General features: G+C 38.4%; 1 protein-coding gene across 1 annotated transcript in view; it reads left to right on the top strand.

Moving 5' to 3' along the window:
- The first annotated feature begins 9,744 nt into the window (after window positions 1-9,744).
- Window positions 9,745-26,905, top strand: part of Kank1 (KN motif and ankyrin repeat domains 1) — a 123,153-nt gene continuing 105,992 nt past the window's right edge. The window contains exon 1 of the mRNA XM_076846032.2: window positions 9,745-9,870. The gene's annotated coding sequence lies outside the window, so the exon portion shown is untranslated. The remainder of the gene's footprint in view (window positions 9,871-26,905) is intronic.

The raw sequence follows: 26,905 nt of genomic DNA, 5'->3' as shown, positions 1-26,905 counted from the left end.
ACCCCAGCCACATGCATGCCAGGCGAGCGCGCTACCGCTTGAGCCCCATCCCCAGCCCCGTTAATCATCCTTTCTCCATCTTCCCTCCTTTTCCCAGGTTTTGATAACTACTCACAAGGTAGTACTATTTGTATGAGATTAACTTTTAGCTCCCACATATGAGATTTAGTATTCCTATTTCTATGCCTGATATATTTCCTCAACATAATGCCCTCCAGTTACATCCATGTTGCTGCAAGTGACAGAATTTCATGCTTTTTTCTAATTGAATAATATTCCATTGTGTCAATATACCACATTTTCTTTATCCTTTCCTCTGTCAATGAACAGATTTGTTTCCATATTTTGGCTAATGTGAACAGTGATGCAATAAACATTTTTTTTTATTTGTTTGGGGTCCCGAAACTGAACCCAGAGGTACTTTACCACTGAGCTACATACCCAGTTCTTTTTGTTATTTTGACACAGGATCACACTGAGTTGCTGAATATCTTGCTAAGTTGCCAAGGCTGCCCTCGAACTTGTGATTCTCCTACTTCATCCTCCCGAGTTCCTGGAAATACAGGAGAGCATCACTGTTCGTGGTTTGTAATAAATAAGTGAGTGCATATGTTTGAAAGTAGGAGTTTTTAATGGTGCTTTTTATTAGAGCAAAGCTGTTGACATTTGAACTTTGGGGATAAGACCACACTGAAGCTCACAGTGGCATCCTCCAAAGCTCTTGTCAGAGCACTGATTGTCAATTGTTACCTTATTCACACTTTGTGCCCTCACTTGGAGCACAGTGGGGCCTTCCACCTCCTCCTCAGCACTGGGAGACACAGAGCACTCCTTCCTGAGGCTGATAGGTTGTGTGGCACAGCTGAGTTTAACAGTGATCCTGCAAGAGAGGCAATTACTTTCTGACCTGACCACCAAAAATGTTTTTAAAAGACATTGAACTTCTCATTCCATTTTCTTTGCTTTAAACAAAGCTGGAAAGTCCTACTTCACATACTTTATATATATCTAGATAATGAGTTAGGAAGTATATTGGGATGACTAAATGTCCCTTACTCCTTATCACTTTCTCCAGTGTGACTTTTTTTTTTTTTTTTACCTTTGCCAAACTGTAAAGGATTAAAAGCCTGTATATATTAGTAGCATAGTTAAATGTTTCATTTCTGATTAATCCTAAAAGAGAAAATTCTCCCCCTCTCCAAGCCTTGTATACCACATTTTAAAAAATAATTAATTTTATCTCCCTGTAACAGCACCACAGTTTAGGAATATATCTCACCATTGATTTTTTTTTTTAAATAGCTGAAGAAAGGAAATAAAAATACATACCTGGATTTATATTATACATTGTTATGGCATCAATTTAAATTCTTAAGGAAAAATCAAGTATGAAAAGAGAAAATAAAATTCCCATTACCAAGCTTTACCATTTCAAGAAATTGTACTTAGATGTTTATGGGACAGATTACTTCAGACCCTACCAGTTCTTGTAGAAAATGAAGACAACCATTTTCTCCCACCTCTATATAATATCTTGATTTTTATTTGAAATGCAGGCTTAAGCTAAGCTAAAAATCCTATCTTAAGATGACAAAGCCATGCAAGGGCAAGGGACTAGGAGCAGGGGACCCTCACACCATGTACTCTTAGGACTTAATAACTTGTCTAGAGTTGAAAAGAGGAGAAGTTGATTACATGCAGGTTTGTACATAGACATTAAAAAAAAAAAAAGGTCATGTTCTGCATGTGAGCCTTAAAAAATATGGTTTAATGAGGCAAAATTAAACACAATCATGGTCTGGAGGAATGAATCTAGTCACTGGGGAGGTGTTCTGGTTGAGGGCTGGTATTAGACCATGCACTGTACCCCAGGTAGTGCCCATCCCACCCTGGGTCTGCTGGTTATTAGCTTGGTAACCAGGTTAGCTTCTTATCACTAAGAAAAGAACAAGAACCATTTAGAAAAGATTTGTTTTGGTTCCTGGTTTCAGAGGTCTTAGCCCATGGCCGACTGACTCCATTGCAGAAACACATGGTGGATGGTAGGAGAACACAGTGGAGGAAAAGTACTTGGCTCATAACAGCCAGGAAGCCGGGTGACGGGCCAGGGACAGATACAGTTCACACAGCCCAGTGACCTCCTTCCTCCAGCCCTACCTGTGACTAGTCAGCACCACTTCTAAGTAAGTCCATTTAAATTGTCAATCCATAAAATGAGTTAATCACTGAGCTCAGAGCCTTCATAATCCAAGGTGAGAGGTCACCTCTGAACTTTGCCTAAACACATGAGGTTTTACAGGGTCAATCCACGTCTAAACGATAATAGTAACATAAGAAAAAGATGGTGTTCATCTGGGAGTCTTTGGCTGCAAGGAACAAAACTAGAGAAAAAATTTTCAGGGCCCTGAAATACTCCTAAGAGTCTGTGATCCTTAGAAGAAAAAGGAAAAAAAGGGGAAAAAACAAAACAAAACAAAACAAAACAAAAAAACATACTCAAGAATAGAAAAGCACAAGGAAGCTGAAGGACTTTCAGTTCCTGTTTCTCTCAGCTCTCTTCTTGCCCAAAGACCAGCTCTTTTGTGCTGTCCAGAGACAGACATCACAGATCCACTTGCATCTAGCATCTGACTTGCAGCTCCCCGGCCCCAGTTTGAAAACTCCAGGGAAGAAGTGTTTTGCTCAGCCTGTGGCTGATGTCTTTGCTTGTTCTGGAGTCCATGGCTGGGCAAGGTGTGTGTGTATTGGGAGACAGTAGAGGAGCCTACTTTTGACCCTGTGGCCCAGTCACAAGATCCCAAAGAGGAGAAAGGCATGCAGAGAAGACACAAAAGTATTCTACCTACACACATCATTAGCCTGTTGCTGTGCGTTTATTCATTAACCCCACACTCTGGGGGAGTTAACATCTTTGGCTCCAGGAAAATCTGGATGTTGGTCTTGAAAACCTCAAGCCAGACAGTGAATCAGAGGATTGTGGTTAATCTGCCCAGGTATCCACCACTCCCTGAGTCTGGCTGTCAGAGCCTGGTGCCTCTAGAGATGCCTATCTTTGTCAGCACAGACCCTCTAAACAGCAGAGGCAACAAATGATCTTGGAAGCTCTTGGCGAAATACTTACATGGTACAGAATCCTTCTAAAGACACTCTACTCTGAGAGCACCCTTTATTCTGAATGCCATTCTGACCAACTGCTGGAAGCCAGCAACTGAACTAAGAAAAATATACAGGTTGTTAGGTTTTAATGCTTTTCCCTCGTTAATTCATTCACCTACTCAGTTGTTGATTTTTAATGAGGACTGAATCTTAGTCCACAAACTAGGGGTGCAGAGAGTATTGCATTTTTCTAAGTTGACTTTTAGTGTGGACTCTAACCTTCTAATTCTGTGGAGTAGCACAAAGGATTTGTCTTGGTTGTTCCTGAGACACTTTTCCGTACCATCCAGGCACTCTGGGTCCTCTGTTCATACTGGTTCCTGCCATTTCTGGGCAGGCCATGCTTGGGACCAGGGAGGATGCCTTGTCACAGCAAGGAGTCCAGTCTCCTTGCTATCTAGCCATTCTCTTGGGGCTCTTGCACATCTGGAGATGCAGCCAGAGAGCAGACGTGGCTTTGTTGCTCTGAGTTCTAGACTTTCTCTCTCCTAAGAATATCCTAGTTGGGGAATATTTTCTCTTCTCAAACTCAGTTCTCCTCAAGGAAGCCCTGAAGCAGAGAAGTCTACCTACATGAAAGAGGAAAATTCAGACCCAGAAGCATTATTAAGAACGCCACCTGCCTCAGAGTTAGTAGCTCTGCAAGTGCCAGCTGCAGTTAGGCAGTGAGAAATTTTTTTAATCCCTTCCACTCATGATCTGCTTCCTCTGTGGTCACTCAGCTGCTGTCTCCCAGGGCCAGATTTCCCCTGTAAGGCCACAGCTACACTTCTTCAGGGCCACTGATATGCAGGGGGTGTGCCTGCATTTTGGTGACTTTCCAAAGACCATTTATTCCATAAGTGAAGGCTTCAAATTCCTAAGCATTTTCTATAAATTGGCAGTGAGTTAATAAATATATGGGTAGAGGTTTTCTTTTCTCTCTTCTGGCAATGAGTAATTTAGTTTTGTTAGTAATCAAAGAAACCCAGCCACCAGGCTCACCCATGCTCTGCTCTTTTCCCCACAACATCTTCAGTGACTAGGTTCTTTGAGTTCATCCAGTTTCAGCTACTTGCTTCTTGCTTTTATTTCAGATGTTGCCTTTCCCACAGCACAATTAATATACTAAAATTGTATAAATACAAACTTTTTGAGAGGGAGATAAATAGGATTAAATGAAAGAGGCTCAGCAGGAGATGGCAAAGCCTGCACTCAACACTGACAATGTTTGGGCCACCATCATGTTATGGAGGCTCTGTGAATGCCTCTTCATCTGGAATTTCAGTACAGGGTGTACATAAAATATTTATAGAGCACATGTGCTTTGCCTCTGACAAAAGCTTGGGTTCAGGTGTATGCTGTTACTATGGATGTTACTATGTCTAAGCTGCTGAAGTACCTCTAAGAGTACTTGGGAGAAAGGAAAACATCTGTTATTGGGTTGAGCTTGTAGTGACTGATACAGTTGTCTTGGTTCCTAGCCAAAAATAGTTATTATCAGAATGATACTTAAAGATACATAATAGCTGGGCACAGTGGCACACGCCTGTAACCCCAGCAATTTGGTGTGCTAAAGCAGGAGGATCACAAGTTTAGACCAGCCTTGGCAAATTATCAAGACCCTTAGCAACTCAGCAAGACCCTGTCATAAAAGAAAAAAGAAAAGGTGGGTAGATGTAGCTCAGTGGTAAAGCATCCTGGGTTTAATCCCCAGTAGTACCCTACCTCCCAATCATAAAGATAGAGAAGGGTGTTCTTTGGAGAATCTTAAAAGGATGGACAAAGCAGAAGCTAGTACCTTGGTTTACTGCTGGTAGTGAAGTTGGAGTGGACTCTTTGATTATGCCTAAGGAGGGAAGAAATGCTCCTGCAAGCACAGCTGGGAATGAAATGTTAAGAATACGGAGCTTCCCAGCTCCACCCCTCCCTCCAAAAAAAGTTTATTTGTAAGGGTAAAAATTGCATTATCACTTTACTATATGGATACTTATTCCCGTTTATTTTGTAAAAGAGGAATGATAATGCCTGCCTGATGGGCTCCTCATAGGATTGGAAGAATAAGGCACCTTATTGCAGAGTAGCAGCAAGGTGTTTTTTGATTATTTATTTGTTTGTTTGTTAAATTCCTTCTACTCTGTGACTTTCCCTGCATTTTCCTTAGTCCTCTAAATAGATATTTCAGTTTTTGAGATAAAATAAGCTGGGAAAATGATTTGCAGCACATAGGAAAAAGTTTCTTAGCTTTTCATTGCTGTAACAAAATATCAGAAAAGCAACTTGAAGGGTTTATATTGGCTCATGGTTTCAGAGGTGTCAATCCACAGTCCCTTGGCTCCATTGCTGGTGGCTCATGATTAGCCAGAGCATCATGGCAGGGAGGGTGTGACCCAGCACAGCTGCTGCCCACAAGGTGGCCAAGAAGCAGAGAGAGAGCGAGCAAGGGGTCAGATATGTCCTTTCAGAGCACAGCCCCAGTGACCCACTTCCTCTAGCTAGGCTTCACCTCCTATTCTGTCCCTTTCCAATAATGCCATCAAATTACAAATCTATCAGTGGATTAATTCACTATTGAGGTTAGAATCCTCATGATCCACCTCTCCCAACACCCCACATCTGAACATTGCCGCATGGGGACAAAGCCTTGAACACACAAGCCTTTGGGGAACATTCTAGATCCAAACTGTAACAATATATTATCTTTACATAGGAAAATTACTTCTATGTCCTTGTAATAAGGACTTTTTCTGGGTCTAATAGTCTTATTAAAGTGAAAGTGGTTTTGCTCCTTGTAGTCAAAAATTTGTAATGTATAATTTTCTCTCCATTACCAGGGTGCAAAGTTAACACCTTTGATATACTGAGAGATTATAAATTACTGTGATGAATACTTCAGTAGAGAACTAAACAAAAGTCATAAAAAGAAATGTAAAAACATGAAGCCTTTGATCTCAAACAGATGCTAATTAAAATGAATTTTTAAAAGATAATTGTTATATTAAGGGCATTTTAATATAAACCACCAGTTATAGATTTGTATGACCTTGAATGAATTTATTTTTTCTGAGTATTTGCTTATTAAATTCTTAGAAAAACAATAGGATATATTAAAATTCTTGCATGCTTTACAAAAAAATGAATTTTTAAAAATACTATCTAAGAGTGGAGGAGTGGGTATTTTCATATGTCAGGGGGTTATATATCCTGTAGGGTAAGTGATGATATAGATCCTTGGATTTCCTGTACAATGACCTGTGACTTTGCCCTAGGCAAATACTTAATGATATTTTGAAGAATATCCATGTCAGCTTTAATAAATAAAAAATCGGAAGGATTTATTAAAAATGAATTTCTGTGCAGCCATTAAATATGAACATATAGAAGTGTACTGAATGAACAGTATTAAATTCTATCAGAATGGGAGAAACTGATTACAAATAATGCTAGATTGTTCACTTTTAATAAAATATCTATGCTTGCATGTTTGTGTACTACATTTATGAATGCACCATGCATGCAAAGTGAAAGGAGGTTAAACGAAATGCTAACAGTGCTTATGATTTTTACTTTTTCCCTTATTTGATTTTTTTTCTAGACTTAAAGAACAAGCACTGGTTTGAAGGGGAAAAGTCACCTTTTATTCAACACAAATTATATGTTACCTTCATATTATAATACAGTGCCTGACTTGAACCTGTATTTTTGCTCTGTTGATCTGACAGATTTTAGTATCTGTTTTCTTTCATCTGCTAAGCAAGTAACTGTCATTTTCCAAAAGCAGCAGAAGAATATACTATGGCTCCTCAGATTTGATAGCATATAGCTGTTCAATAGTTCCCTGAGAGTTCTTAGGAGACCAAATCCAGGTGCATGAGGGTGGTGTTGGGAGAGAACAGCCGCAAAGAGTTTGCAGCCCCCTCTTCCATAGTTGAGCACTGTGTGTGTGTGGAGGGGGCAGGGCAGGGATGAAGAGCAAACTTACAGGTGCTTATTGGGCTAAGTCAGGTAGATTCAGGATAAGAGCATAAACCCTGTGGCTCGCTAATCAGAGTTCTACTTGTTTCCATATGCGTAGGTCTCCTGCAGTGGGTGTCCTGTGTTGGCCACTTTGAAAATTGTCCTCAGGGATCACAAGTAACTTCTTAACTGAGGCCAATGGTTGTCAGTCCCCATCTGTAGTATTTGATTTATCACTTATGTCAAGGTGAGTCTCTTGGTATTATAACACTGTTCCTCCTCCTCCTTGACCCTTTACTGTGGCTTCTACTCATTCCCCATCAGTACCATTATTTAGTCCTGGGGTTTCAACCATTATTACTGAGGTCAAAGTCTAGTAATCATCTTTCCCCATGGTAGGTCATCCTTTTGGCTGCTGAGCATTTGGTCATAAAGTTGTGTTTGAAATTGGAACATATTTACTTTGGTTCAAAATCTGATAGGCATTGGACAATACTTAGAACTTGTCTCCAGGCTCCATGAGGAGGTTCTCAGATTATCTGTGAAGGGTCTATCCATTGATGGTGGAACCAGATCTTTCTGTGATTCTCTCTACACAAATAGAAACGATGGTATTATTAAAAGAGTCTATAAGAAAATATTTTAACTGGTAAATAAAACATAGAAATCGATGGGGCAATGTGAAGTATACATTGTGTAATGTTTGAATCAGGTTAACTGTATCTGTCTTCTCAAGCTTTTGTCATTTCTTCATTGTGGAAACTTTAAAAAATCTTTTCTGATAAAAGTCTAAGGCACAATGGCGTGTCGGTTGCAAGAGGCATCGGCAGAGCTGATCCAGAGAATAAAATTGTTTTGTTAAAAACATGAATATCGTTCACTCGGAAGGGAAAAGCTGAACTTAAAAAATAATCAGAGCAGTCTTTCCAGAGGGACAGCTATGCTCAACACACATGAAACATTGGACAGTACTGCTTAGGGGGTGCATTGTGTGGATAGTGGGCATTGCTGGGCTCACGATCCTCGACAAAAGGGATATAAAGTGTGTCTCTCTTGAGGGGAATGACAGGATCGTGAAGGAGCTGAAAGTCAGCAGAGGAGTTTATATTTGATAGAAGAGAAAGTCATATCAAAGATGTGGATATAAGAGAACATTGGGCGCTGGGGCTGTAGCTCCGCTTGCATAGCATGGGTGAGGCACTGGATTCAATCCTTAGCACCACATAAAAATAAAGGCATTCTGTCCATCTACAACTACAAAAAAAACAAAAACAAAAACAAAACACGTTGAGTCTGGAAGTTATAAGGCCAGAGAACTTTAGAGTTGGTGGGATTCTTTTTCTATGCGTGCATTATAGTTCTCCATAATTTTGGGTTTCATTTTGACACGATCATACCAACACGGGATATAATTTGTTCCACTTCAGTCCCTCGTACTTTTGTTTTCCTCTTTCCTGTTCCATTTCCCCTACTTGTCTTCATTTATTTGTAATTTTTGTAAATTAGTGCTTCATGGATACACAAACAAGTGAAATTCACCATGGTATATTATAGATGCTCATTGCATATTTTGATCAGTTTCATTCCACGGTTCCTCTTTCCCGATCCCTCCTCCCTCCCCGTTAATACCCTTTCTCTGAGTCACTGATCTCCCTTCTATTTTCATGGATTCTCTCCCTCCTTCCCCCCTTATTTTGGTCCAGTTTCTGCATATGAAAAAAAAAAAAATTGACCCTTGACTCAGTCTGGCTTATTTCACTGAGCATGATGTGAATTGAATTGGTGGACTCCTGGGGGGACAGGAGTCACTAAGGTTGGTGAATATCTACTGTGCGATCTGTAGGGTACAAGGTTGTATCTTTTTCTTACAGCAACCCTAGGGATAAATAATGTAATTTTATATGTAACAAAACTGGATTCTGAGTTGAGCAGACATAAATTCTGTAAGTTGTGCAAAACGTCTGGAGCAGGATTCATGCCTAGGGGTATCTGACTTCAAAACACTATGAGGATGGAGAAAACTGAAATTGCTGAACCCAGAGGGTGTAATGGGATGAAGGCAATTGATTGCAAGGGAGAGTTGACAGGTCAAGGGCTCCTAAAATATTGTAATAGGTGGGGTATGGCAGACAATTTGGTTACAGAGGGGGCACAGGTGTCAAGAACATTCCAGGAAAAGTAATGGGGTTATCTTGGAATGGGAATGATCAAAAGAAATGACTTAAATAGTCTCAAGGTTTAAATCCCCGGGAACTGCTGCTTAGTGTTTATGATGGAGTGGTCTCGGTCTAAAATGATAGAAAAGTAAAAACCAGGTGGAACACACAGCTTAAGTTATGTGTATGTTAGTAAATACACAGAGGAAGAGAATGGTAACAGAAGTGAAGTGGAAGGTCTGTGAGGGATCAAGCCCTTTTCTTTAAAACTATGATGAGTCACAACAGTGAGCAACGATCTTTTACCTAAAGCTACAAACTGTTGTTTGCATGATATCCTTGGTTCTCTTTTATCCTGACCTAGCAGAAGAGTGTTTTGATTTCTGAAATGCATAGTTGCCTCTAATAATTGATTTCCCCTTTTTTGTGGGTCTTGTGTCTAAAAAGGAGCATGACTCTATCACATTCCCCTCAGTGAGATTCTTTTTCTTTCCAGAATGATGGTCACCATACTAGATGGACTGCTGATCTACTGAATAACTTTCATCTTCTGAACACACTAGGAAGTTGTGCATGGAGTTGAGAGATTTACTGCAGTCATTTCTGACCTTACATAATTAAGGTAAGATATATATTTTACTCCATAACTAACATGAAGTTGTCATGTTAGTCTCTTTTAACTTTGCTCTTTTTAAAGACATGAATCCATTCTTTTTCCCTGCCTTTTATGTTCTAATAATCCATTCAGAGTGATCTTAATTTGCAGATGTGGAAGTGCAGAAAAGACTTTTATAGGATGAAATACGAGCAGACTGTTTGACTCTGAAGAATGAAGTGAAATGTATTACTCCTTAGATTAAATCAGGGAAAGGACTCCATTTCCATAAACACAATACGCATAGGCTGGATTATACTAGAAAAACTTAATAGATCTAAAGGAGTATTTATTAAAGCTACTTAGGAAATATGGAGATACTTAAACATTAATATATTGCTGACTTTATTGAAGTAAAGAAAATCTAAAAACCACAGTGAGTTTAAAAGAGAATGATGTGCTATTCCAATTCCAGAGATAATTAGTGTTAAAATTTCACTGCATATTTTCCTAGATTTTGGAGTGTGGGTGTTAATTTACTAGATTTTTGTAAATGATTAACATCACTTTTTTTTTTTTTTTGCCCTGTGCAAAAGCACTTGATGTGCGTTAATTTATAAATTCTCTCAACCTGTGAGGTTGGTACTTCTATTTGCATTTTCATGTAAGAAAGTTGAGACTCAGAAATTCAATGACTTTTCCATGCTCACTCAGCTGACAGACTCCCTCAGAACTTGACCTAGTCAGATACTAAAGCCCATACTAAGGGCTTTCCCACACTCTTCTTTTCCTAAATAAAATGCCTGATCCTTTTTCTACATCATTATTTTATATGACTGTATAATGTTCAGTCATATAGGTAGACAGTGGTTTCTCTATTGTTTTTTTATTGGACATTTACACTATTTCTCTTTATTTGTAGAAACAAGGTTGCTGTGAGCATTCATATTACACATCCACTATTATTTTCCTAGGATACATTGCTACCTCTAGCACATTGCCCTGTCAGCAGGAATCTAGCACCCAGGATTTGATGTACTCTACTAATTGTTTTCTCAGAAGGTCGCACCAGTGTATTTTCTTAGTGACGGTATACAGAAGTACCTCAGTGACATTTATGGTTAGCAATTTAAATAATGATGTTGGTTTTTTTTTTAAAGATCCTGAGTGTTCCTGTTTGGGCCCGTATTAATTCCAGCCTCTAGGACTTTAGAGGCCATGACTTCCTCACTAGTCTCTCTCTCTCTCCCCATCTAGAGTCCATTTGTCCCTGTGGAATGGTGGGTAAGGGTGTAGGCTTTAAAGAAGACACTTGGGTTCAAATCAGGGCTGTGCTGCTCTGCCTCATTTTCTTCATCATTAAGATGGAAACAGTAACAGTAAAACCTCTCGTAAATTGCTTGACTCTTGTACCTACTCAGTAATTGTTGGCTGTTTCTGTTGTCTTTCAAAGTCCATGCTCATAGAATTAAAAAAAAAAAAAAGGTAATATTTGCATTGAGTGAAATATGATTATTACCAAATTAGTAACTCAGAAGAAATTAAGGTGCTGACCCTGCAGTATTGTAACTGTTACCGTGTGACCAGCCTGCAGATGACAGATAACCATTTCTGCCTCACATGATGCACAGAGGTCAAGGATAATGAAAAAGAGCAGTAGCAGGAGTAACTAGGATGTTAAAGAGCTTTATGGCTCCTGATGCACTTTCTCACAAATGATTTTATTTGATCCTTACAACATACCTTTGACGAAGGTGGAGCAGATGTTATTAACCTGGTTTTACAGAGGAGGAAATTGACTTGGAGAACTAAGTGGCTTGCTCATGGAAGGTCATGGAAACGGTGAATGGCAGAGCAGGAATGTACTGTTGGCTTTGTGACTGTGACTGCTCCCTCATGATGCTTCACGTAATAATGATAAACTGAGGAGTGGTAGGTGGATATCCAGGACTAGAGAATCAATGGATTAGAAGGAGCAAAGGGAAATGCCACCAGCAGCAGGGTTGGGACAAGGAAACTTGGTCATGTTAAAAGGGAGGAATCCAGTGGAGAGAAGGGGAAGAAGTCATAAAGACAGGGGAAAGATTGCAGGGAGATAGCACTTCAGTGCCCTCAGGGGTAAGGGGAGGATCAAAGGAAGGGGGCTTAATTTTTAAAAAATTGACACACAAATGCATATATTCATGGGGTATAGTGACATTTCAATCTATGTATATATAAAAATTAAATATATAAATAAGTAAATATTAATCATTTCTTCATTTCCTTTTTATTCCCTTTTTTTTTTTTTTTTGGTGCCAGGGATTGCACCCAGGCATGCTTAACCACTGAGTCACATCCCTAGTCCTTTTTTTATATTTTATTTTGAGACGGGGTCTCACTAAGTTACTTAGGGCCTCGCTAAATTTCTGGGGCTGGCTTTGAACTTGGATCTTCCTGCCCCAGTTTCCTGAGTTGCTAAGATTACAGGCTTGTGCCACTACTCCCAGCTCATTTATCATTTCTTTGTTGGGAACACTCAAAATCCATTTTTGAGAGACGAAGGATACTTCTTCTAAGCCAACAGGAAAGGAAGAGATGAAGGATCTAGACTCAAGTGCTCTGAAGTGGAAGGGAACATTTCAAGGGTGAAAGCCTGAATAAAACTCCTGAATAAAGAAAGTATTTGTGGGGAACAGCAGTGGTAGGTTTTGGGTGTTAGATTGGAGAAAGAATAGCTCTTTGCAGTATCTGTTGTGGGATGTGGGCCAGGAAAGGAGAAACAGCTGTCAAAGGCCCCTTCTGGGAAGGAGGTAGGATCCACACAGCTCTGGGGTCCCACTCTGCAGATTCTGTAAACAAGCAGCTTCACTTAGGGTATTGAGGGTGTGCTTGCTAGATGTTTCCAGTTTTCAGGATGCTTCTTCATGAGCTCAGCTCGAGAAAGGTACAGGATCAGTTTTAGGAAAGCAGAATTATCTAGTTGCCTCTGGAATGAGAAGTGACATTATGCTGTAACACACTTGGTATGTGTGTCTCTGTGCATTTGCATGCATGCTAGGGATTGAACACAGGGCTTTGTGTATGCTAGGCCAAGTGTCCTTCCACTGGGCTGCATCCCCAGCCCCACAAAAATCCTCTTGTTTCCACACCAAGGCAGCTGTCAGGCTGTGCACCTGTCCTGGGATAGGTTTTGCTCAGGAGTTAGGTACCATGGGAACATGGCTTCATAATCAGTGGAGAAACAAAGAGTAATAGCTCTCAGTGTTTGTTTCTAAAAGCCTTTATTGAGGGCTGTGCTTTTTAGTCAGGTCAGCAAAATAAAAAGATGGTAGTGGTTTCCTGAGCAGTGAAATGAGGAGTTGAACTCGGTAAATGTTTTCCAAATCCCTTCTACCATTACATTTTCTCATACAACTCCATTGTTCACTTAGCCTCCTCTCCATAACTGTCTTTACTAGGTAGTTTAGTGTGCCTCTATTTTATGAAGATCTAAATATATTTTGCTTAGAGACTTTGCTTATTATAGGCAAAGTATACCAATAGTAGAAAATTAAAGATAAATTGAGAAATAAAAAAGACCTATTAAAAACGAGTAATTAGGGCTGGGGCTGTAGCTCAGTGGCAGAGCGCTTGCCTTTGCATGTGTGAGGCACTGGGTTCGATCCTCAGCACCACATAAAAACAAAAAAGGGCATTCTGTCCATCTACAACTACAAAAAAAAATTTTTTTTAATGAGTAATCACTTTTGTTATCACCCTTCCAGAGATTTTTATACATATGTATGCTTAAATAAGATTTTTAAATACAAAAAATACAATGTGCTTTTGTCAACTGATAAGTTATAAACCTATCAATGTTAGTAGTTACTAGTGTATAATTATTAAAAGTTGTTGAAATTTTTATTTTAGGAATTTAGTGTATCTAACAAATTTCTCTTTGGATATGTGCATTAATGCATATCCTTCTAATTATTTTTGAGGATATTAGTTTTTTCTCATATAATCAAGAAAGAGGTTTTAATATAGATAACTTGGAAGTCTTAAATAAATTTATAGTCTTCCCAGCAATATACAAGAGGTCTCTTTTTCCCATTCCCATTCCTTTCTTTACATTAGATGGTAGGATTAAAAATAAGAAATCCTTATGGAGTTTTCTGGACAGATGGACTCTTTTCATGTGTCATTTATATTTCCTCTGCAGTGAATTTTCTACTCATGCCCTTTGCCCATTTCTCTGGAGGCCTGTTTTCTATTTTTGTTTCAAATTTACAAGAGTGTTTTTATGTAAAAATATCTTTAAAAAACATTATTATTAACTTTTGGCTTTGAATCATGTATAGTGCTTTTGAATGTCTATAAATTTTAAATTTCAGGCAGTCAAGTCTTTTCCTTTATGATGCCCATGTAAATTAACTAGGAAGTAAAAGGCCTTGGAACCTACATCCCAGGGTCTCTGCACACAACAGAGTAGTCTTTTTGAGGTATGATTGCCTCTTGGCATACCCCTGTCTGAGCCTGGTCCTGGCATTCTCACCATGGCCTAAAGGCCCAGCAGCATCTGACCATGCCTGCTTCCAACTCCACCTCTTGGCACCCACCCTTGAACACCCTGCTGCAGTCCTCTGGCCCCCTCTCAGGTCAGGGAACACACCAACCTCTTTCCTACCTTATGATTCTGTAGGTGCTCTTCTTTTGCTTGGAACATGTAAGTGCACGTGCACCCACACTTGTGGGTACTCATACACATTTCTTGTAGCTAACTTCTTAGGCAGGAGTGAGGATCTAAGAGCATGCTTCTTGGGGTCACTTGCTTCCCAATTCACTAGCCCTGTGCCCTTGAGCAAATTTCCTTACCTTTTCTTCACCTTTAAAATTGGAACCATCATCATAATAGTACCTATCTCAGAATTTATTGGGAGGATTAAGTAGGTTAATTCTTGGAGATCTCTTGGAAAACTATCCTGTGCACACAAGTGCACATCAGCACTTAGCTGTTGTCAGGTTCATCATCTTATAGGCTGTAGCATAAGTTTCACCTAAGAGTGAATGTCCTCCTAGCCAACTCTAGTCATTCACTGTGGTATTCTCTATCATAATGTCTTTTCTCCTGCTTCCCCCTCCAGCCTGTAACTCCAGAGCAGTAGGGACCATGCCGTGGTAAGGCATCCTGGGGCTTGGCACTGATAGAAGGAGTGAACCAGTAGCACATCCCCTCCTAAGACTCCATGGCGGTTAATGATTTTGTTTCACATTTTTGAGCATTTCATCTGTATGAACTTTAGCTGGACATAAGATTTGAGATAGGAATCAAAATTGCTTTTTCCCCCCCAAATGAATAGCCAGTTGCAATTTTTGTTATTTCTTTTAAAAGACCCCCCCCCCATTCAAATTACATCCTTGAGGATGGTGATTTTTATTTTTGTTTATTTTGTTTGTTTTTCTCTTCCTGGGAGTCTTCTATGCAAAAAGTAAAAGGCAGAAGCTGTTCATAGTCTTGAGTGAAACTCCTTATGAGCATGCTTCTCATGGTGCAGTGCCAGGAAAGATGATTCTGGGGTCCTCTGCCAGGGCCTACCTTCTAAGAGGAAGGAAAACAATGTCACTGATTTAGGGGCTTGTGCCATTATTTCAATGTCCAATGCTGCTAAACCTGATAGATATTTTAGAGTCTTGTTTTAGATAATTCTGTCTGCCATTTAAAAAATAAATCATTATATTGGGAAACTTTTGGGGCTGGGGATGTGGCTCAAGCGGTAATGTGCTTGCCTGGCATTCACAGGGCGCTGGGTTCAATCCTCAGCACCACATAAAATAAAATAAAGATATTGTGTCCACCAAAAACTGAAAAAATAAATATTAAAAAAAAATTCTCTCTCTTCTCTTTCTCTCTCTCTTAAAAAAAAAAAAAAAAAAAAAAGGAAACTTTAACATTCCAATGACTGAAGGACTTTCCCTAAACTGCCTCTTGTTGTCACTAGATGTGGGACAAATTGACTCAGCAGACCATGTGTTCTGGATTTTTGGTTTGGAAAATATTGCTCATGATTCTTTTTTGTCTTAACTCTTTTAAAATTAAGATTAATGACAAAAGTAATACAGGCCTATTGTCACATATTCAAACAGTGAAACAAGTATACAGGAAAACTGTACTCTAGGATCTTCTGACTGCTCGCACAACATTACCACTGCTGAGTTTATTGTGTACCCTTCCAGACCTCTTTTTCATGTTGATGGATATGTAGGACCTCCACACACACTCTCCTATCTCTATACTTGCCTGGTTTTTTGAACAGTGTCATAAACCCACTTTCTTATACACATCAATGGGCTGTTTTGAAAACACTTGAAGCCTTTGTTTCTTGGCTGGCAGAAGTCACCATTTCATGTTTTCCCAGGGCTTTAAAACACCAAACCCCATTTAGTTTCTGCAACTCATTGGATATGGTCTTCCAGAAGGCTGGGACTCAGGCACATTCTGGAATGTGGTATAATCTGATAATGATTTCTGTCTCACTGCAGAGGAAGAACTGGGGACTTGGATGGGAAGCCAGCAAGTAGGAGAGGAGTGAATTCTTCTAAGTTCATAAGTTCATAAACATTTAACTACAGTGTTCTCCCTGGATTATTACAAGTAGTTTGATTTCCCAGGAAATGGGATGGGAGATAGGGTGCTGTCAGGTTATAAAATTATCCATAACTCTGCTCCCTGTGATTTTCTTGCCCCACAAGAAGAGAAGTTTGGGGTGGATGAGGATAGAGCATGAAGTGACTCCCCGGCTGTGCCCTTCACAGTGGCTTTAGAAAGTGTGCAGTTGACTGCCCTGGGCTCTGATCTATGGCACTGCAGCCCAGAAAACTATAAGGTTGGCTGTAAGTGATGGGGGCTGTGGGCTTATGCAGAATTGCACTTGTTGGGTTTTTCACAGTGCCCATCTTATTACACTTGAGAGGCAAGTTTCATTGCATAAAGGGACAATTTATGGCAATGAGCTTATCTCCTTGTTTTAGCTCTTTATGTTTTTCTGCCTCTTAATAAAATGTGAAGTCACAAAGCAATTAAATAGTAGTGTAGTTTTCAGGCAGGAGGTGGAGAAAGGCTAACTAGGGGTAAAAGCTAACATGATTGACAGAGGCTGGTTGGAGATTTACATTGAGAATAACTCGTTCTTCAAAACTTTTTTCATTTTCTGGTGGAAATTATGGGGTAAATCATCGACCAGGAGGATGGATGATTAAAAATGTAGGAGTTATGATTTCTTTTTGACTTTGTAAGTCTCTAAATCCTCCACCTTAACATAGAGTTCTTGACTTCAATATGGGAACCAGCCCTTCTAAGGATTAAAATGAACTAGAAATACTCTGAAATCTTAAATTGTTAATAAGGTCAAGATTGTTTAATTTTTATTGTGAAATATCTTGAATTGATAAATGAAATAGAGAATTCATATTTTTTTCATTCCCTAATTGCAGATCTACAACTATAGACATTTTTTTGAATGTTGAATGGAGGTTTCAACTGTTTCTAGAATTTTTAAAAATAGCGTTAATTTTCTTTTTGAGAAACTAGAGATTGAACCCAAGTTTAGTGCATGCCAGGAGAGTGATGTCTCTAGTAATATAAAAATTTTAAAATGAGGAAAATTTCTTAAAAACTGAACATAAAAATCTGGAGAGTTCACATTCCCTGACCTTTCTCTTCCATTTTTCTGTGACATATAAATTAAATCCTTTTTGATTTAGCCACTTTGAATTATTGATGGCCTATTCCAATGAAAGTAATTGGGAAAAAAAAATGAAAACATAAAATGTTCACTTCGTCCTTTCTTGTTACAGAAACAATTGGATTTTAAGTTGTTTTGAAAAGCTGCCCTCTGAAATTGAAGTCCTTGTTTTGTATTGATCCCACTGAAATAACCAGAACAAACTATATGGTTAACTAAGAATTAATTTACATGACTCAGAAAACAGAAGGCTAAACGGAAATGCTTTTTGTGGTGTGATTTCTATGGGAAGGCCTAATGCCTTTGCAGGCACTCCCCAGCCCCAGATCCAACAAGCCAGTAGAACTGCAATCCCAGGAATAAGCTGCAGCATTTGCAGCGTGATCCTGCAGCTCTTTAAGTGTGCTTCTGTATAAGGTACTCATGAGAAGAGTTAGAATAAGAGAATAGGGGAAATGGTGACTTTCAGAGCTTGATGAGAGGGTGACAAGAAGCTTTTATAGCAAATCACTGAGTATTTCCTTAGTTCTCACCCATGGTCTGGTGTACAGGCTTTGGATGCAGCTAGGGTTCAGTTTCTTCACCTGCAAAGGAGCGTACAAGAACTCCTTGAATATGCATCCCTCTAGATTAGGCGTGGACAGAAAAGAAACAAAAGGCAGCCTGGGTTGACCAGGTCCCAGCCTTCCAACTAAGCTGAGCTAGGTGTTGTTCCTCAGGCAGTATCATTTTGCTGCTTTGGGACCAGTGATGATTCACAATCCCTGGGTTTTGAGTGTGTCTCCTTTTCTCCTGCTAACAGTCCTTCATCCAGAGTGCCTGCAACTAGATGCAGAAGATGCTCATCCATCTGTTGCTCCTGCCCCACTGTTTCCTTATAAAGTAACAACATAGAATTGGTACTTTGTTCTTGTCTAGACATTTAAAAAAATTGTTAGGTGAAATTTTTAAATTTTTTTTTAAGTTGTAGATGGACACAATATATTTATTTTTATGTGGTGCTGAGGATCGAACCCAGTGCCTCACACGTGCAAGGCACATGCTCTACCGCTGAACCCCAGCCCAATAAGGTGAAATTTATGTAACATAAAAACCATTTAAAAATTAAAAATTTAGTGGCATATTCACAATATCCTGTAGCTGCCACCTCTGAGTAGTTTCAAAGTATTTTCACCATGAAAGAAAACCCTGTGCTCATTAAGTAGTAACCCCATACCCTCCTCTCCCAGCCCCAGAACAATCATGAATCTGCTTTTCTTTTCCATGAATTTGTCAATTTGGGATATCTTGTGTAAATGGGGTCTTATAACATGTGATCTTTTTTGCCCGGCTTCATTTACATTGTGTGTTTTTAAGGTTTATCTATGTTGTAGCATCAATCAACCTTTTTTTTGGGATAGTATCCATTGTATAGATATACCACAATTTGTTTACTCGTTAATTTTTTAAATGGACATCTGGGGTTTTTTCCTCAACTTTTGACTGTTCTGACTAATGAGTATTGGGCATTTTTGCCTTATTTTTGGTTGTTTTTAGTATAGATCTAGAGGTGTGCAGGGTCCTATGATAATTCTGTCTAGCTGTGAAAAACTGACACACTCTTTTACATGGCAGCCAAATCATAAGATTGCAATTGCTGCATATCCTTGCCCAGACTTATTTTCCTTAAAAAAAAAAAATCCTGCTATAAACAACTTTGTGACTATTTAGTAGTACTTCACTGTGATTTTGATTTGTATTTCCCTAGTGACTAATAATTATTGACCATCTTTTCAAGAGCTTATTGACCATTTGTATGTTTTCTTTGGAGAACTGTCTGTTCAAGTCCTTTGCCCATTTTTACATTGGATTGTTTGCCTCTTTATGATTGAGTTGTAGTACTTACATTTTGGATACTGGCCTTTTAACAGGTGATTTGAAAATACTTTCTCCCATTTTTAAGGTTTTCTTTTTCACTTTTTTTGATGACCTGTGGTGCACAAAAGTTTTTTATTTTGATGAAGTTCAAAAAAGTGATGTTTTCTTTTGTTGCTCATACTTTATGGTATTCATTGCCTAAAGTTATGAAGTTTTACCCCTCTGTTTCCTGCTAAGAGTTTTATTTTTTTATATTTAAGTTATTAATTTCATGTTAGTTTTTCATATTCTCTGGGGGATAGGTCCAACTTCAATCTTTTGCATGTGGATTTCAAGTTTTTCCAGCACCATTTGTTAAAGATATTATTTTCCCTCAATAAATGGCCTCTGCACCTTAATTTATAACCAATTGACAATATAAGAGAGACCATCTTTTCAAGAGCTTACTGACCATTTGTATGTTTTCTTTGGAGAACTGTCTGTTCAAGTCCTTTGCCCATTTTTACATTTTATTTTTGGACATTCCATTCTATTCCATGGTCCATTGGTCTGTCCTTATGCCAGAGCCATGTTGTTTTGATCACTGCAGCTTTGTAGTAAGTTTTGATATTGCAAGTGCAAAGACTCCAGTTTGCTCTTTTTATCCAGCATTGCTTTATTTGGATTACTTGCAGTTCCATGTGAATTAAAGATCAGTTTTGCTATTTCTGTGAAAAGGGCTGTTGGAATTTGGATAGGGAGTGCATTGAGTGTGCAGATGATTTGGGATAGTGTTGCCTTCTTAACAATTTTAAGACTTCTGATTTATGAACATGAGATATTTTTCTATTGTTTAGGTCTTGATTTCTATCCACAATTTGTAATTTTCAGGAAAAATTTTTTATTCTCCATGACATTTTTTTCTTAGATATTTCATTCATAAAAAATAAATAGGCTTGTTTTCTTGATTTTCTTTTCAGACTGTGCATGACTAGTGGGTGAAAATACAGCTGCCTACAATTTTCACTTTCTAAAAAATAATTGCTGTTTCTGGGAGTGTAGCTGAGTGGTAGACATGTATGAGGTCCTGGGGTTTGCCTACCGGAAACACCTGCACATATATAAAATAATAATTTCTATTGGTTGTTTTAAAAGTTAGGGTAAGAATTTTACTATTCCTCCATACATTCTTTGGAATGACCCCTGTTAGGTTTGACATTACATCCTTCCCTACATTTTCTGTCTTTTTTCAGCAATGCATCTAAACTTATTTCTCTTAAATGCTACAGAATATCCTATTGTTCCAAGGCACTATGCTTTTTAATTAACATTTAGTATTTTTAGTTTTTTCTACTATAAACAATACAACAATTTATTCTTATACCAGTGTATACCTGTGTGAATATGTCTTTAAGGTATTAAGAATACCAAAGGCAAAAAAGTGCACATATTGCCTTTCAGTTTTTTTCCAAGGGGTGGAGGGATAGCTTAGTGGTACAGCATTTGCCTAGAATATGGGTTCAATCCCCAGCACCACATACACACACACACACACACACACACACACACACACACACACACACAAACCCGAAACAATAACAAAAATTTTTTTTCAGAATTTATGTTAAAATATACATATCAGAAGATTAACCAGCTTAGCCATTTTTTCCACAAACAGTTAAGTGATGTTAAGTCCACACTATTGTGCAACCAATCTCAAAACTTTCATCTTCAAAAAAAAAAAAGTGCTACACTTCTTATCATTCCTCTCTCCTGTGGGAGCCATTCTACTTTCTGTTCCTATGATTTTGACAACTTGAGGTACTCACATAAATAGAATCATACAATATTTATCTTTTTGTGACTGGCTTACTTAGCACAATGGCTTCATGGTTCATCCGTGTTGTAATATGTCAGAATCTCATTCCTCTTTAAGGCTGAATAATAATAGTTCATGGTACCATGTATTACCTTTTGATGAACAGTAAGAGATTTTTTTTCTCCTTGCCTTTTTAAAGGGCATGTTTACTTGTAGTCATATCTTAAGAGCATTACGTTGAGTCTTTAAGTGCTTGGAAAAAAGAAAGGTATGCCTAACTCCTTATTTCCATGCAGTGTGGTAACATATATAATTAAGTAGAATGTATTCAATGAAATCCTTTCGGGCATGTGGACAAGCTGTGTAAACAGGGTGTTTTTAAATGCATGTTGGTCTAACTTCATATTGTTAGGTGAGGAAGCAACTGTCTGCATGTATGTGCTTCTTGGGCTCCTTTTCCTTCTTGCCTTTCATACACCCCACACCACTTCTTCTTTCATTATCCCTCCACCCATTGCTGGCAGTCACTCTTAAATAGTTTTGGATTTTATGCCAACAAATCTTTTGCTTGTTGACAGATTCTGTGAGCACCGTGTGTTCCCTTCACTGGCACCATCTAAGAAAGACCAGATAGAGAATGTGTCCACATGTTTTGAAGATAGACTTTGTTTTGTTCAGGGCTAGCTGTAAAGTTCAGCTGGACTCGGGGTAGAGCACGCTCATTTCTCAGCAGGGTCACTGTGAGTCTCAATTCTTCCTATGGTTATCCATGGTTAACAAAGTTAAAATAAGAAAGATACTTTTTTGTACAGTGCCCAAGAAAGCAAAATGGAAGTGACGGGCAAGAGTAACAGTACTTGCTTTCTTTCTCCATCAGGTTTTCACATTTTTTATTTTGAAAGACTGTTAGAGAAAAGTTTGAAAGTTAGTACAGAGTTCACAGGTATACTCACTCAGTTTCCCTTATGTTAACATTTATATAACCATAGTACAATTACCAAAATCATGCTGTTTCTAGACATCATACTAATTGAGCCTTACATCTGGTCTTTTGCTACCACTCCTCTACTGTTCTTGGATCTAGTCCGCGTTGCATTTAGGCCTTCCCACTCATTAAACCCTGACAGTCTGTGTCAGTTTCTCAGTCATTTCTTCTCTTTCACGGTCTCTATACGTTTGAACAGTACTGGTTAGTTATTTTGTGGGATGGCTCTAGATTTAGGGTTGTCTAATGTTTCCTAATGTTGACTTTGGGGTTCGTGTTTTGATAAGAATACCACAAAGGTGATGTTGTATCTTTTCCACAGCTTCATAAAACGGGTTGCTAGATGTCCATTTTTGTTGTTAGTGGTGCTTTGTAACCTTGTCACTTGATTCAGATAGGGTCTCCTGGATTTCTTCTCACTAAAGTGACAATTATTCCCTATGTAATTAATTAATAACTTTGGAAAGATACTTTTTAATTCTGTGCAAATATCCTATTTCTCCTCAAACTATCACCTATGGGATTTAGCATCCATTAGACTGTTATTCCCTACAATAATTATCACAATGCTGTTTGTCCAATAGTGATTTATATCTGCCTCATTCCTTATACATTTATTAATTGTAATTCTTCTGTAAGGAAGAGCTTTCCTTTTTCATCTGTCCATCATGCATTTACTTACATTGTTTCGAACTTGTAGGTAGTTATTTTATGCTATGAGTTTATAACCAATAGTATTATTTTCTTGCTGGATTGTTTCAGCTTTGGCCATTGGAAGCTCCTCCAGGCGAGCTCTGAAGCCCGTCTGATGTGTTCCTACCCTTTTTCAAGCACTTCCTTACTTCGAGGCCTCCTCAGATGTTCTAGCCGTCTCTTGTATTTTCCTTGCCCTACCCTTAGCACCAACTACTTCTCCTAGGAGTCTTGGGCCCTTTATTGGGCAGCAATGTTTATAAACCATGTCTGGGTGCTAGGTGTGAACGTTGCACCTGGGGTATCTTTTTATCTTTTGTCTTTCATCAGTCCGTCCCTGAGAACATGGGTGCAGCAGGTCTGAAACTTGGGTCTTGACATTTCTAGGTAGTAAGTCATGTTGATGTAAAGCCATTTCAGTCAGATCACTTAATGGCAGATTGTTAAAAATCAATGCACAAGGAAAGAGGAAAGCCGTGTACTTTGATTATAAATGTAATGGATTGGCTTGTTTTTGTGAAAATATACCTTTACAGTGAAAGGCTGGTTTTAGCATCCAAACATCCTTAACATTCCTGTAATGACCTTTCACGAACTTTTTTAAACACTCTTTTTTTTTAAAGCTCATTCTTGTACTTTAAGGAAATAAGAATTTTAGTTTAGTTATAGATAAATATTCCTTAACATGTTTACATTGGGATGTTTTATTTAATGTCTAAATACAGATTGATCATCCTGGAGTAAAATAACTTGAGTTTTGCTTAGAACTTTTAGTGAATTACATTTGTTCTTATTGTTTTATCTGTGAAGTCATATAGAGTATATTGATAAAATATATTTATGACTTATAAGCCTTGGAGATCTAGTGTGATTTCTCTTGATGCTTTTTCATCCTTTCAAAATGGATCTTACTTAGATAGCTTCCACCGTGACCCATTTTTTCCAGTACTTTAGATATGTAGAGATCTATCATTTGGACATTTAGTATTTCTTTACTGTAAACAGTTCTTACACTAATCATCAGCTTATTTATCTTTTCCTAGTTCTAGGACAGAATAATATGTATTTAGATATATTATTAAAAGAATAATGCACTATTTTCTCTTTTAAAAAATCTAAGATTATTTTGAACTTACATGTTTGGTGTTTTGTCTTTCTAGGGTTTTTAGGTCCAATAAGTCATGGTTAGAGAGTAGTGTGGTGTGTTAATTGCTCTTCATTTCAACAAGAGTTTCTCATCTTATAGAATCTTAATTTTGGGGTAACCATTCATAGATTCATTAGTGTCTAAAGCAAAAGTTACAGCTCATATTCCAAGCACCTAACAAGTAGTTGTGATTATTCTGGTTCTTTACTTCATCTCTTTGCTGGAGACTTGGAAATAATAATGATTCTGTGATAAAACTGTTTATTGAATGGGCATTGTGTGCCAGACATCATTCGGGGCATTTTGCAAATAACCATCTCATCCCTCTTCCTTGAGACCAGTGAATATGGACATGAGGGAAGATAATCTCTCTAACATGATGAAACCATGGCTTTCCTTCAAACTGAATATGGTTTATCTCTAGAACTTTCTTTCTATAAGTGGAAACTCATGGCTTTGATCTGGTGGAATACTGAGGGAGCAGAAAAAGCACTAAACAGTGTGTGGATTGTGAACACAAGTTGAAACTAACTACCTTGACCTGTAGTGCAAATGTCCCTGGCTTCACTCTTTTCCCAAGTCATGTTGTACAGAGTCAGGATGTGGGAAGCCAGCAAAATGGGCTATTTGGGAACTTTCCTGGGATAAATAAAAAGCCCTATTCAAGCTCCACTTCCATTTGTCTTTCCTAAATTTCTAATGTGTGAGCCTTTGTGAGGAGCTCATGATAGAAGAAGGTTTTGAACAAAGGAGGAAGGTAGATTGTCACCTGGCATATAATTAAAAACCTGTGTTGCAGGTTCTGCAGAAGTGGGGTCATAGGTGTTGGCCTTAAGATATAAGAAGGCTTTGCTCTGATAGATGATTGGGGACTTAAAAGAATTATCCTGCTAGTAGAATCTGAAAGTTTCCCTCTTAGGTTCAGAAGGGACAGAGTGGAGATCACAAACACAACAACCACAAATGATCTAAACACTAAAAGAAACCTTTTGACTAATGGGTTTGAATGTAAAAGCTTCATGTGAATTTCATGTTAGTTATCCTTAGAAATATGAGATGGAAAACTAATTGTCCATGCTTTGTATTTACTATTATGCCTCTGAAGTAGGTAATACTTCCACCTACTTAAAATTTATTTTTCAGATAAAGTTCTTGTCGATGTACTCACAAGTTGTGAAGAAACAGCTGTGTGGGTAAGGAGCAATTAGTCCTAGCCTGTGCTTTTTTTTTTTTTTTTTTTTTTTTTTTTTTTTTTTTTTTGGTGTTAGGAAGTGTCTTATTACCACCTGGTGTCTTAAATCAGACTAAGAAAGTGACAACAAAGAAAAACCTGCTTTAATTGAACATGTGCCATTTATAGACTTAAAGATGCCGGGGGTGGGGACACGCTGAAGTCAAATACATTGTGAAATGGGAGATGCCTCTCTTCATTAGTTTCATTGTTTTAGAACATCTTAATCTCTTGACCTAGAACAATGAGAAATTCGGGGGTTCGTGGGGGAAGGAGGTAGAATTCTGCCTTTCCCACTAGTGCAGGTGCTACAAGGAGAAGTACCTCAACAATGCTGGAGGATGGAAGGACAGAAGCTGTTTTCCCCGCATCCCTGCTTTCGTTCTCATCCTTCCCTTTTTATTTGTACTCACTCACTGAATCCATTGCTCCTAACAAAATCTGGGGTGCAGAGCTCGGCACTGAGGGTAGACTTCATAGGACTTGCTTGTGGTTTCAGTTGGGGCCCATTTCAAAGCAGATATAGGATGTCAAATAAGTCTTCTCTACTTCTGTTTTTTAGAGTTTGGATTTAAAACAGTGCTACACTGAAGTGGGTGGGAGCCACTGGTCAGCAGGGACATTAGGGTTTTGGGGGGATGGTTTTGTTTTGGACTGGGAATTGAACCCAAGGGTGCTTTACCACTAAGCTATACCCCCAGTCTCTTTATTATTTTTATTTTGAGATATGGTCTCTCTCACTAAATTCCTGAGTCTGGCCTTAAATTTGCCTCAGCCTCTCGGTTCTCTGAGATTATAGGTGTCTGTCACCATGCCCAGAACCATCGGAGATGTTTTTGATTTGAGAGACAGAGTACTCTGGCTCTGTATTAAATGTGGGAGAATTTAAAATGTGTGTCACATGATATTGTGAATGTAAGCTAAAGATACTTGATGAATATCAAGTTGATCTTCACAACCCCAAATTGCTTTACAAAGGTGTACCCAGAAATTCTTTGTTTATATTGTTTATTTTTTCCATGGAGCATTGTTTTATCTAAATATTTTCATAAATGGGCAGAAATCACATAAACATCATTTTTTACCAAGAATGCAATCTTCTGTTAAATTGATATAAGGTTTCTTTCTAAGCTGTCCCCTGATGTTGGATATTGTTGTTTCTAGCTTTTCTCTATTATAAGTACTAAGGGGTAGAAAGACCTGTCTTTGCTGTGGCAGTTGATGAGCCCCTGCTTGGTGTTCTATGCATGTGCTGCTGTGGTGACATGAAGGTGGAGAGCTGGAGAAAACCGTAGGAGTCGCATGCCTCCTTTGGAGGTGACAGCTGATTCTGGTCTTGGAGCACTAGTACTTGTAAGAAGGGCGGATACCAGAGAATGGGACTCCAAGGAGCTGAGTGAGAATTTCAGGGTATTATAGCTGGAGTGTATAGGTCCATCTGCTAAAGAAACTGAAATAGATCTCATCCAAAAAATATTCTGCTGTATGAGTGTGTCCTAAATATCTTAGGGAATGTACTACATGCGAATTGATTAAAATGTATTGTCAAAGGTGTGTGTTTAAAAATTATGTTACTGAAGGTTTATCTCTTCCTATTTGTGAGTCACTTCTCAATTTTCCCTATCAGTGATTCTGTAGACCATTCTTA

This window comes from Callospermophilus lateralis, chromosome 2 (assembly GCF_048772815.1).
Source record: "Callospermophilus lateralis isolate mCalLat2 chromosome 2, mCalLat2.hap1, whole genome shotgun sequence".
Classification (NCBI taxonomy): domain Eukaryota; kingdom Metazoa; phylum Chordata; class Mammalia; order Rodentia; family Sciuridae; genus Callospermophilus; species Callospermophilus lateralis.
Note: the sequence above shows the minus strand (reverse complement) of the source record. Positions and strands in the feature narration are given on the sequence as shown.